Here is a 13,059-nt window from a genome sequence, read left to right as displayed (position 1 = left end):
TACAAATACAAGAGTTGATAAAATTCTATGATATGCAATTAAAAGATCAACTATTCGAGAGATGATAATTGTGCAAGTTAAAGAGTAATTGGAAACTTTAGAGAGCTGGTACATGTAATTCTGGAAACAATTTGAGGATTATTTGTTCCGACAACATGGAGTTAGTTTTAGGTTACCCGAGTAAACCCAGGTGATCTATTGCAACTGGTCAGTGTTGTCCGTCGTGCGTAACAATTGAACTTTTTTTAACTTCTTCCATTTTATGTTCCTACGTAAATTGAACTCGCCAAGGAGAACTTTGCTCCGTTTTTTGCTTAGGCAGGCATAACCAAGAACACATCATTGAATTGAAAAATTGTCATTTATTCTGTAAATGACGAAAAACAGTTAGGGGGTCAGTTGACTAGTACACAGAAAAATGGAAAACCTATCATCATCACAATATGTAAGCTGACCCCCTAGCACCAAAAAATTACAAATAATACTGCATTTATACACAATGTAGAAAACTATTTAGCTTATTAGGGGATCAGTAGATTATACCCAGTATGTCAAACAATTTGGCATCATAATGTGCAAGCTGACCCCCTACTGACAAATACAATAATAATACACCAAGTAAAACCCAGAATAAATGCCACCCAATAGCTGCCTGCCCACAAAAAAGGTGGGCATCCACCAACAAAAACGGCGGTGGTATGAAGGGGTGGATGGCGGGCAATGGAAGTGAACTGCAACACGATGAAAATTCCTTTGTGTTGAAGTTGCATAAAAGCGTGGTGACCGAACATTGCTTTGTGTTGAACAAAGCCTGGCGTCACCTTTGTTGAAAACAAAATCAATAATGGTCAGCTGACCAAAGGAATAGAAATGATTGGCTAAGGCCGAACCAGAAGACTGTAAAATCAGGTTTTAAATAGAACTGTGTAAAAGAAGATTACATAAGTGTCGGTTAAGCACAAAGCTGCAAACCATAAATATAATTATGACTATGATGTAATAATTTAACCGGGGAACAACTGATACGTAAACAACACAATGTACTTAGTCACATAAAGGTTATTATCTAGCAATAATCACTAATTTATGTTCCTACGTAAATTGAACTCGCCAAGGAGAACTTTGCTCCGTTTTTTGCTTAGGCAGGCATAACCAAAAACACATCATTGAATTGAAAAATTGTCATTTATTCTGTAAATGACGAAAAACAGTTAGGGGGTCAGTTGACTAGTACACAGAAAAATGGAAAACCCATCATCATCACAATATGTAAGCTGACCCCGTAGCACCAAAAAATTGCAAATAATACTGCATTTATACACAATGTAGAAAACTATTTAGCTTATTAGGGGGTCAGTAAATTATACCCTGTATGTCATTGGCATCATAATGTGCATCGTGCGTAACAATTGAACTTTTTTTTAACTTCTTCCATTTTTGATAACTGTCCTTCCAATTCTTTTGAAATTTGGTATAAAGTATCTTTGGGATAAGTGTGATATCAATAATAAACAGGACTTCTCTTCCTACTGGGCCTAAGGATGGGTAAAATATTGAACATACATGTAAAAAAAAAAATCGTATTCCTCTCTACGACCTCACATATTCCGGAAAAACTAAATGCATAGTGATGTGGAGCTGGTAAGCCTCTACAAAATTTGTAAAGAGGGTGTTGCATGTCTCATGTTAATTTTCCTAAAGGTGTTGCGAGAAAGATCGATATAATTAAGTATTCAAATATATAATAAAACCAATTGGAACTTATGTCTTCATTAAAAAAATTCTTGAAATAAGTTTAAAAGATGTGTATTGACAAGAATTAGCCAAAATAATTTGAGTTTAAATCGAGCAATAAGCGATTTCTATGATTTTTAGCGTTAAAACAGAGGGGTATCCCCGAATTTCAGAAAAACTGCCTCCGTGAAACAAAATGAATTTAGCATGAAAATGTTCTTCGAGTTTTCCACTAAAAAACTGTCCCTTTGAAATTTTGTTTCACGAGGGCATTTTTTTTTGTAAATTTAAAAAAATCGAAACGATTTCATTGATATCATTTTCAACTTCACCTGTCATTAATTTTCCATTGATACTTAAGTTCTACTGTTTGGTTCAGGGGAAAAGGTCGTATAATTTAAAGTGTAAAGAAGTCATCTATTTTAATGACCGGGTTCGAATCCCTCACGGACACATGATTTTTGTTTTCAATATTACGTTTTCCATCTAGATTTTTTTTTTTTTAATTAAAACACACTTACAATGTGCCGAGTTTGAAATAAAACACCGTTTAGTTCGTGAATGGGAGTCGCAAAAAAACACGCCGAACACAGCATGTGATACCTGTGTTTTAAAAGTCAAGGCTGTTAAGGTAGTACTCTACATCGTCATAATGGCTGACTTCCTTTAAAAACATGGATGAAAAAATCGATATCAGCAATATTTGACTTTTCCCTTTCCATTTAAATACATAGCCGAGTAGCTCAGTAGGTTAGAATAACGACTGCTGAACTGTAGGTCGCAGGTTCGAGTCCAGCAGGGGTTTTAAATTTTTTTCAGATTACCATCTACTAAAACTGTAATTTTTGACAAAATAAAGTAAATTTGAAAATTTTCAACTTCAAAATGTTTTTGTACATATCCTACACTTTTCATCTACATCAAATGTCTCTGGTGTAGCACACCTCCTTAACGAGAATTCTTAGGTTTTAAAGCTTCGTAATAAAAATATCAAACAAGGTAAATAACTGTTAAATACATGTAGTTTGAATGGATAAGACAATATGTATTCCAGTAGAAAATTGCTATGGTAATCAATGTTTTCAGGTACATGTTCTTGGAATTTTGTTGAACTTTATTAATGCGTATTATTATAGACAATGAAGGCAAATGTAAAGTTAAATAAGATTTATTTTGTTGTTGGCGAACGAGGCCACGGCCGTAGGGCTGCCGGGTGATAAATGGCTAGCACCGTGTATTAAACTTCCCATATTTTGTTTTGTAGTCAGAGTTATGTATAGATGATTGCAGAAAATAATACATACGAGTATAAGAGCTTTCAGACTGTAGTATTATAGAATATTAAATATCTGATACACTCGTAACCCTATACATTGTGTCTAATACTAAGAAAAATTAAAACAATTTAATTTTCATAATTTCAAAAATTTCTGCTTAGACTGTGTACAGACACATAAAATATGTTAGGCTTGTCCTTAGTACTGGGGAATCCCACAGGTATGTCAATGGCAAATACGTAATAACTAAGTAAGTAAGTAATTGTTTTAGTAAAGTGAAATGTGTAATACAAATTCTATATAAGATACATTATATAATTTTACACCCGGCCCAACGGATCTATATGTCACTTTAATCAAATTCATATGTTCAATGTCTGCGCATGTACAGTCATTTGGATGTATATTACTATCATCTCTGATTTAATTACGTGGCTTTCCTTAAATACTTTTCTGTGATGTTATAAGAATTATATATAAATTTTGCAGTTTGTCTTGGGAAATTACAAACAATATTAGTAAACACAGAGTCATCCATTTGATTTAAATTTACATTAAGTCCAATTTCATTATATAGAGTTTTTCTTTGTTCTTTAGAAAAGGGACACACATTAGAAAGTGTTTTTCAGACTCAATTTGATTTAGGTCACACATAGAACATATTCTATCCTCCACTGGTTCTCCTTTATATCGACCCGTTTCGATCCGCAAGAGCAGGATTCCGTATCTGGACATGGCCACAAACTCCCCGTCGAGGCCTCATTACGTCACCTACGAATTGGTTTGTGAGCAAACGAACTCTGGTGGAAGTTTGAACATGGCCATAGTAGATCTTAATGGTTTCGGAATATCCAATGTTACGCCATTTTTCTAAGCTATAGCATGATTTCAAAATGGTGTAAGTTCTGGGTTTTGGAACATGCTGTAAGTCATTTAACCAATCGGTTTCCATGTTTAAACGTATTTTCTCCTCTGCATGCTGTAAATTACATGGTATCGATTTTTGGTAGATATTTTCAAAGTGTAGAGAGTGCATAATGTTTTTTATATGAGAATTCCAGTTAAATTGATTATTTTGCATCCGATCCCAGAGAAACACGCGTGTTGTAAGTCGTTCATTTTCCATGTATATTAGGCGATTCCAAAGGCGTAACATATTTATTTCGTGACGACAGAATGACATAATCCATCCACATTCCCCTTGGACTGCTAACAACGGGGTAAAACGATGAACTCCGGGGAAGTATCATAGTGCCCGGTTTTGAACCATCTCAATGTCGTGGTGTTTCTTGTATCCCCAAACTCCGCTGCTATAATCTAAGACAGAAACGACACCATTGTTGAATAATTTTTCGAACGTTAAGAATCCAATAGATTTAATTGTATGAATTTTGGAGATGACTGATCCGAGAGCCCGGCCTCCAGATTTAGCTAAGTTTTCTGCATTCTTTTTAAATTCACGTTTTTCTTCGAAAATTACTCCTAGATATTTGTATGATGTCTCATATTCAAGAAAACGTTTCCCCTATGTGAAAATTAAAGTTGCTACGTTTTAATCTGTTTTTCCTGAAGTGTACTACTTTGGATTTTTGCATGTTGATTCGTAGTCGCCATTTCCTACACCAATCGTTGACGGCGTTTAGCATGTGTTGCATGCAAGGTGAAGATAACGAACAGTGATCAATCTCATAACTCCTACAAGCAATACAAAATAGATAGTTGGGCAAACACGGACCCCTGGACACACCAGAGGTGGGATCAGGTGCCTAGGAGGAGTAATCATCCCCTGTTGACCGGTCACACCCGCCGTGAGCTCCATATCCTGATCAGGTAAACGAAGTTATCCGCAGTCAAAATCAGTGTGCCAAGAACGGCTTAACAATCGGTATGAAACACGTCAGACAGCATTTGACCCAATGCGAGGTCGTATTGACGAACTAGATCGTTATAACGACCATAAAATTTGCGAAATGCTGACTTCAATCGAGACTGTTGAAATCCCTGTACCATCAACTTGTTTGTCAGTAGCTTACCTCGATTTAAAAACCGACTATACCCAGAACAAGCTATTGCATATCGAATTAGTTGAGATATATAAACACCATATGCAGGTGATAAGGGAATATTGCTACATAATGTGGGAAGTTGACGATGGAGAAGCTGAAATAATTCCGTTTGTCATACAGTTGAGTTGTCAGTTTGCCGTTAATGTCTACTTTCAATAAAATATCTAAGTATGAATCAGAAGTGGACGACTCTGTGGTGCATATCATTTTCAGAGTGGGAGATTAAGGCAATGTCGTTAGCATATAGAAGTAGGCTAAAGTTATAATCGTTGATCTGAACTCCTTCGTTTAAATATTTCAGTTTTACTGCTAGATCGTTAATAAAAAGGGCAAACAATGCAAGAGATGAATTATCACCTTGTCGAACTCCAGTGTTACATCGAAACCAATCTGTATACCCGCCATTCACCCGAACACATGACTGTATCTGTGTAAATTGACTTAATATTGTTGAAGTTGCCATCAATTCCATTGTTCAGTAGACAGTAATGGAGTAATTTTCTATCAACGGTATCAAACGCTTTCTGTAGGTCAATGAACGTGACAAAGGTTGAGTTGTAATTCTGGATAACGCTTAAATTAAAGATATGATCCAAGCATGATCTATTCTGCCGAAAACCATTTTGTTCATCTACTAAAAGTTCATTTTCTTCTAAATATGTCATGAGCCTGTTGTTTAAAATCGAGCTATAAATCCTTGATGCTTCACATTGCAAACTAATACCTCTAGAGTTCAATGGGATTCTAGGGTCAGAGTTGAAAAGGGTTATACACGCACATCATTTAATTGATAGTAGTATCATCAATTCAAAATACTGAGCAGACAATATCTTCCTATGTCAAGAGAGCATTAACCATGTGACCTAAAAATAAATAGGGGTCATCTTCTTCTGAAGGTATACAAGTGTACCAAGTTTGATGTCTGTCAAGCAAAGGCTTCTCTAGACATTGAGTGGTCAGTATATTCCTATGTCCTGAATAGATTGACCTTTGACCTAAAAAACAATATAGGTCCTCCTCTACTCATAACCAACCTACATAATGAAATATCATTATGAACAAGTGAATGGTTCTCAAGATACTGAGGAGACAACATGTGGTCTACCGACCGACCGACCGACCGACAGGTGCAAAACAAAATACCTCTCTTTCGTTGAAGGGGGGGGGGGGGGCATGATAGGTATATTAACATTAAAAGATATGGCTAATTTGGATCCATCCTAGAGTTTATAAAACAAGATGTGTTGTTAAAGCTTCACTGCCCTCAAAAGTCCATACACTGATGAAAGGCTTTAAATAATAGGTGTATTAACATTGAAACACCAAAAGATATGACTCATTTGACTCATCCTAAAGTCATAACCCTGGGTTTTGAAATTCACCATTTTTTTGTACATCTTTTTCTACTATTCTTTGGTATGCATTTAGATTTTATTCAGTATCAGCAAACTTGCACATAAACACTATATTCTAAGTTTGGCTTCACCCTGGGATCAGAACCCCTACCCCGGGGATCACGAAATTTACAATTGTGGTAAAGAATTCCTGCTTTACATCTTGATGCATTTAGTTTTTCTTAAACATATGCTCACTTGGGGCACCTTTGACCTGCAGTTGTTCAGCTGTTGTAATTTCTACAAGATTTTTTCCCAATCTTTTACTTCCATGAAAAAAATTGGCTCATAATTCTGTTTACCTGATCAAGATATATGATTCAAGGCGGGTGTGACCGGTCGACAGGGGATGCTCACTCCTCTTAGGCACATGATCCCACCTCTGGTATATCATGAGGTCCGTGTTTGCCCAACTCCCTATTTTGTATTGCTTATATGAGTTATGAGATTGATCACTGTTTGTTATCTTCACCTTTCATTGTAATCCCAACCTAATTGTCATGACATAACCGAACTTCAATTCACATACTGTAAACTAACTTCTATTCATGATGATTAGTTGACAATTTAGCAATTTGCAACTGGTTTTCTGTGACCAATATTCGCGACCAAGATAATCTTAAACAAATACATGTTACATTAATGATGAGGTTCTCGCGAACTTCACGAAAATTTCTCACATGCGAATAAAAGTTGGTTTACATTATCATGGGTATGCCCCAATATCAATATCACAAACATGACCTTGCTATTCTGGAAAAGAATCTTTTTAAAAGATATTCCTTTCTGAATGCATAACCCTACTTCATGGGCCACAATTTGACCAAACTTGGGTCTACACTAGATGTCTTCAAGCTTTCATGAACATTTCAACTTGTCTAGCCAGTGGTTCTCAAGATAAAGATTTTTAAATGACCCCACGTATTTTTGCCTTTTCCTGATTATCTCCCCTTTGAGGGATGAGTGGCCCTCCATTTAAACATCCCAATTATCCAACTTTGAAGGATTATTTGTGCCAAGTTTAATTGAATTTGGCCAGGTGATTCTATAGAAGATAAAAATGTAGTTTACAAACAGACAAATAACAGACAAGAGGTGTCCAGAAAAGCTCACTTCATCTACTAATAATAAATATATCATGTCAATGTGAGCGTAAACTCTAGCATAGATCTATACATGTAGCACTATTTTATTTGTGTTACCTTAATTTGCTCCAGATGTTCCCTAAGTCACTGAATTGTCATTTCCTTCTAAACAGGATTCAATGAAATGTTGCAATGGTTCCATTTTCTGTTCCAGGATCCACACAGATCTTTTGAGGACACCCTTAAACAATAAGAAAACTTTAAACTTTCACACATGGAATTTTAACGTCAAAGCAGATTCTGACTCATTTCAATTCTTGTGTAAAGGGACTCTCTAGGGTAATTCCATACATTTTATATCCAGGTCCAAAAGGAGAACAAGTTCTCAGTTCTCAGTGTTTCGAAATAATTATATTCTGTTGTAGTTGAACATATATGTTATAGATATACAGCATTATCTTATGAAATCCAAGGGTAATTGTGGATTTAAGTGGGAGGGGGCAGCCGCCCCCAATAAATTTTAAAATTTAAGGCAAATCATGGTATCTTGATTAGAAAAGTATATCAACGATAAAAACGATACTAATTTCACCTTATTAAAAATAGAAAATAGTACAAATGACTTAAATGGGAGATGTATTTCAAGCCATATAAAATATGTAAAAATCCAGGAGCTTTGCCCCCTGGGCCCCCATCAGGGCTTTGCCTTGGACCCCCTTGGGGCCTCAAGGCGGCCCTCAGACCCCTGCCTCATAAAGTGGCGACAGTAATATTTACTAAATATTGTTCATTGAAACTGAAGCATTTTTTGCATTGGTGTAACACGAGGTTAAAGATTATGATACTTTATCAAATTATCAGGAACTGATTGGACCAGACTCAAAGTGAGTTCAACTCAAATGAAGTTCCAGGAGGTTTATTCGGGTTTCCCCTCTTAATAAACTGTAGCTTTGCTTACAATTTTATCAACCAATCAAATTGCACCTTTTAACAGATGTGTCGTTGTGAACATAAACAATGGCAGACGTCAAGTATCAAAAAGACAAAACACCATTATTAGTTATTGATGGAGTATTTGTTGTTTTATAATACTCTTTTCCACTTCTTAAAAAAACAGTTTTGATTCAGAAACTGTTTACATATACCCGGTAATTATGGTGGATTTTTTTAACAACACATCTTAGTTTGTGTTTATATTTGCTAGAGGAAGACACTATATAGTCTATGGTATCAAAAGTGTTGTAAAATTCCTGATTATTCAATAAAACGTTTATTGACTATTGAATTCAGTCTACTCTCTCTTGGTCAACCAATACCTGACTAGGTCCAGTTACGAGTAGACCTCATTAAAAGTCAATAATTGTATAATGTGATCAAGGAACTACGAATAGGAGAGAGCAATATGCAGCTAAATACAACAAATGTATTCTACAGTAGATCCACAAATCAATTTAACTTTCCTAAACTTTTATCACCATAGAGCTTTACAGACGAAAGGGGGGGGGGGTAGTTTTAGTGAACAGAAAAGTTTTTTCCTTCCATTTAACATGACTGCATTTCATTCAATTCACTGCCAAGGGGAGGGGGTGTAAATTTCATTGAACATTTTCATAGTAAAGTAACAGTTAAATTTAATGTTTAAAAAGTAGGAGGGTCCCTTTCCCCAATACGATTTGTCTGCGACTGTACAATTTAATTATATCCTAAAAATATCATTATTGTGTCTTCATAATATCTATATAGATCTACAGAGAGACAATTGTTCCGACAGCAGCGTAGCTTGGGGCAGATAAATATGGAATCATAAAGAGCAGGGGTTGGGGGCCGCCCTAAGGCCCCCAGTGGGTTCAGTCCACAGCCCTGGTGGGGGCCTAAGGGGGCGAAACCCCCGGAAGCTGGTGCATTTTAGACAATTAAGAAAGGTATTTTCAAAGTTTACAATACACCTTTTTTTTAAAAATTTTAAACACAGGCACATGGGGTACGTAGGGGAAAAAACCTGATTATCTACTTAGTTTTACTGAATTTTTTATATTTAAGTTGGGTCCTTAGTCCTGGATTTTGGGGGTTTAGGTAGCATTTTTTTGTTTGTAATCAATAAATCAACATTCAGAGTAATGAAAAAAGGCAAAACAGTTAAGGATTTCCATATTAATTTTCATTACATACACCACTAAAGTCATGTACCCCGATGTAGATTTTTATGAAATTCATTGGAAACAGTTATTTGTTGTTATTTTAATATAAAAACAACAACATATTTTTTGAATTGCATTTATTTATCGGGAAACATGTCAATAACTAAAACACAAGTCATTTTCAATATGTTCATCAAGTTTTAGAATAATATGTGCAAAATTATTGAATTAGCGTTATTCTCCAAAGTGTTAAAAAAACAAAACAAATGTGGATGCATTTTCCTTATAGCATGGTTTACATATAATTTTTTCTGTTTATATTAGTAGAGTTATATCTGTTATAGTTATTTATGAGGGAAAATCCATACCTTTTCTTAATTATTTCAAATTTATAGCTTCCAGATTATGTATACCCCCATAAAAAAACTGAAGTCTGGCACCATGCACCTGAGCTATTTAAAATCATTCGGGATTAAAATTTTCTGTAATTTCATGAAAAGACACAGATTATGATTCCTTATTACCTTGGTAAATGTTTCTCAAAAATAAAGGAAATTTATCGCATTTAGGACTTGATAAATAAGTTAATGAAAACAGAGTTACTGTCCTTGGATTCAATATTTTGAAACATATCATTGACTATTCAAATATAACTAAGACTTTTGAAATATTTTATGGCTAACAAGATTTTTTTTACAATAACTATTGAAAAAGATTCCAACAAAATTTATGTTCCTGTCATTAAATCATTGACTTTGCAAAATCCTATGACGTCACAGGAGTGTGGAACTACGTTAACTTGACTTTAAATTATTTCAATTTTTTACCGCAACAATGTGAAAGCACATGCTTCCGTGCCACTGCCTGAGATGGTGTTTGACAACCTCTCCCCCTTCTTCGACCCTACCTAAAGCAACTGGATGACTGTGACAGTCTGAATATCCTTGTCTTATTTTATTTTTAAGGAAAACAGGCTGCAATGTACTACTACTAACGATTAAGTTGTGTCACTTATACAATTATACTTCTAAATAAATTATGGGGCTATAATGGCTTGAACACTCTTTCAAGAGGAAGATGCTGGTGACATCAGTTGTAACAGGGAATTTAGAATGAATTCATTAAAACCCACTGATAATGATATCAGAATACCTGTACCTGCACCCTAGTCTGAGGATATGGCCAATGTTAAGCTGTTTAGAGCTCCAAACAGATGATGAGGTACCTGACCTTTGCACATAATCACACATGTATGTTATTGTAGCCTTACCTCTATCCATAAGTCAATAAGTTGAATAACGGTTAGGTCAGGCAATAAAATATTCATATACGTGCCACTTGCGTTACGTGCTAATCTCTCTCACTGGGGTGCTTCTTTTCGTCACGCTTCAAATAATATCTGCCTTCACGCTTCAAATAATATCTGCCTTCACGTTTCATATAATATCTACCAGTCTGCAGTCGGAGATTATTATTGTGAATCCGAGTCAGACAAACGTTTTCTGTTTCAAGCGTCCAAACCTTTTCCACCAACATTGATAATCTTGTCTTTTTGGCTGGTCCAGACTTATTATTGTCAGTACAGATTATATTCTTAAAGTAGCGTTCAACGAAAAAAGATAATTATTGTTGATGTTGGAAATAATTATTGTGGTGGAAAGATTATATTTCTAAAGATAATGTGTGACTTTAAATCGGGCCAGTTTATAATTATTGCGGCAGTATAATAATGTCAGCTAAATGAAGGATATTTTTCTTTCGGGGATGAAATTATAATTATAATTTCTGATAATCGGGGACAGATTATTATTATTGCTGCGATATGAATAATAATGTCAGAAAATTAGGAGTGGGGTATTTTTGGAAGAGATTATAATTTCGGTATTTTATATAGGGAAAAATAATAATGATGTGGGGCTACCTTACGGCTTTCCATGCATCAGTAATGAATATCATGAATATTCAATTTATTGAGAAAATCAAAACCAATCATTGTCATAATTACATGTCATTCAAAATACAAATAGAAGCAAATAAGCAGGTCGACAACTCAGCAGGTCGACATGTCAATAAATAAACTGGTAAAACCAGAAGACAGACGTGTGTGTACATTGTAATAGATAATACATCATCTCTACTTTTAATCCAAATAACAAATACCGTTAAGGAATTAACCTGTCGACCTGCTAACTAGCATACCTGGTGAACTGTTGACCTGCTGACTAGCATACCTGTCGACCTGCTGATAAGCATACCTGTCGATCTGCTTACTTGTCAACCTGCTGACTAGCACATCAGTCGACCTTCCGAATAGAATATCTGTTAACTTGCTGACCTGCTTACCTGTCTACCTGCTGAATAGCATACCTGTTAAACTGCTGATCTGTCGACCTGTTGACTAGAATACCTGTCGACCTGCTAAATAGCATACCTGCAACCTGATGACTAGTATACCTGCCTACCTGATCACTGGTATACCTGCCTACATTGTACGTCTTGATTAGTATACCTGCCTACCTGCTGACTAGTATGTCTGCCTACCTACTGACTAATATACCTGCCTATCTGCTGACTAATATACCTGCCTACCTGCTGACTAGTATATCTGCCTACCTGCTGACTAATATACCTGTCTACCTGTTGACTAATATAACTGTCTACCTGTTGACTAGTATAACTGTCGACCTGCTAATTAATATACCTGCCTACCTGCTGACTAATATACCTACTGACTAGTATACCTGCCTACCTGCTGACTAGTATAACTGTAGACCTGCTGACTAATATACCTGCCTACCTGCTGACTAGTGTAACTGTCGACCTGCTAACTAGTATACCTGCCTACCTGCTGACTAGTATAACTGTAGACCTGCTAACTAGTATACCTGCCTACCTGCTGACTAATATACCTACTGACTAATATACCTGCCTACCTGCTGACTAGTGTAACTGTCGACCTGCTAATTAATATACCTGCCTACCTGCTGACTAATATACATACTGACTAGTATACCTGCCTACCTGCTAACTAGTATAACTGTAGACCTGCTAACTAGTATACCTGCATACCTGCTGACTAATATACCTGTCGACCTGCTTACTAGTATACATGCCTACCTGCTGACTAGTCGACCTGCTAACCAGTATACATGTACCTATTGACCAGCATACCTGTCAAATTGTTCCATGTCCATCTATTCACTTTGCCATTTGATAATGAATGTTACAACAACAAATTAAATTATTGTTACCAATATCTAGAATCACATTAAATCATTTCCATTATCATGTTCTAAATTTAATGCATCATTCATTTCTTGCATATTAATGTGTTAATAGACATATTAAAACATCAAAATCAATTC

The 13,059-nt window shown here is 35.6% G+C and overlaps 1 pseudogene; it reads right to left on the bottom strand.

Moving 5' to 3' along the window:
- LOC125667212 (uncharacterized) overlaps window positions 1–13,059 on the bottom strand; it is a 303,650-nt pseudogene that overhangs the window by 126,032 nt on the left and 164,559 nt on the right.

The sequence above is a fragment of the Ostrea edulis genome, chromosome 8, assembly GCF_947568905.1.
Source record: "Ostrea edulis chromosome 8, xbOstEdul1.1, whole genome shotgun sequence".
Taxonomy (NCBI): Eukaryota; Metazoa; Mollusca; class Bivalvia; order Ostreida; family Ostreidae; genus Ostrea; species Ostrea edulis.
Note: the sequence above shows the minus strand (reverse complement) of the source record. Positions and strands in the feature narration are given on the sequence as shown.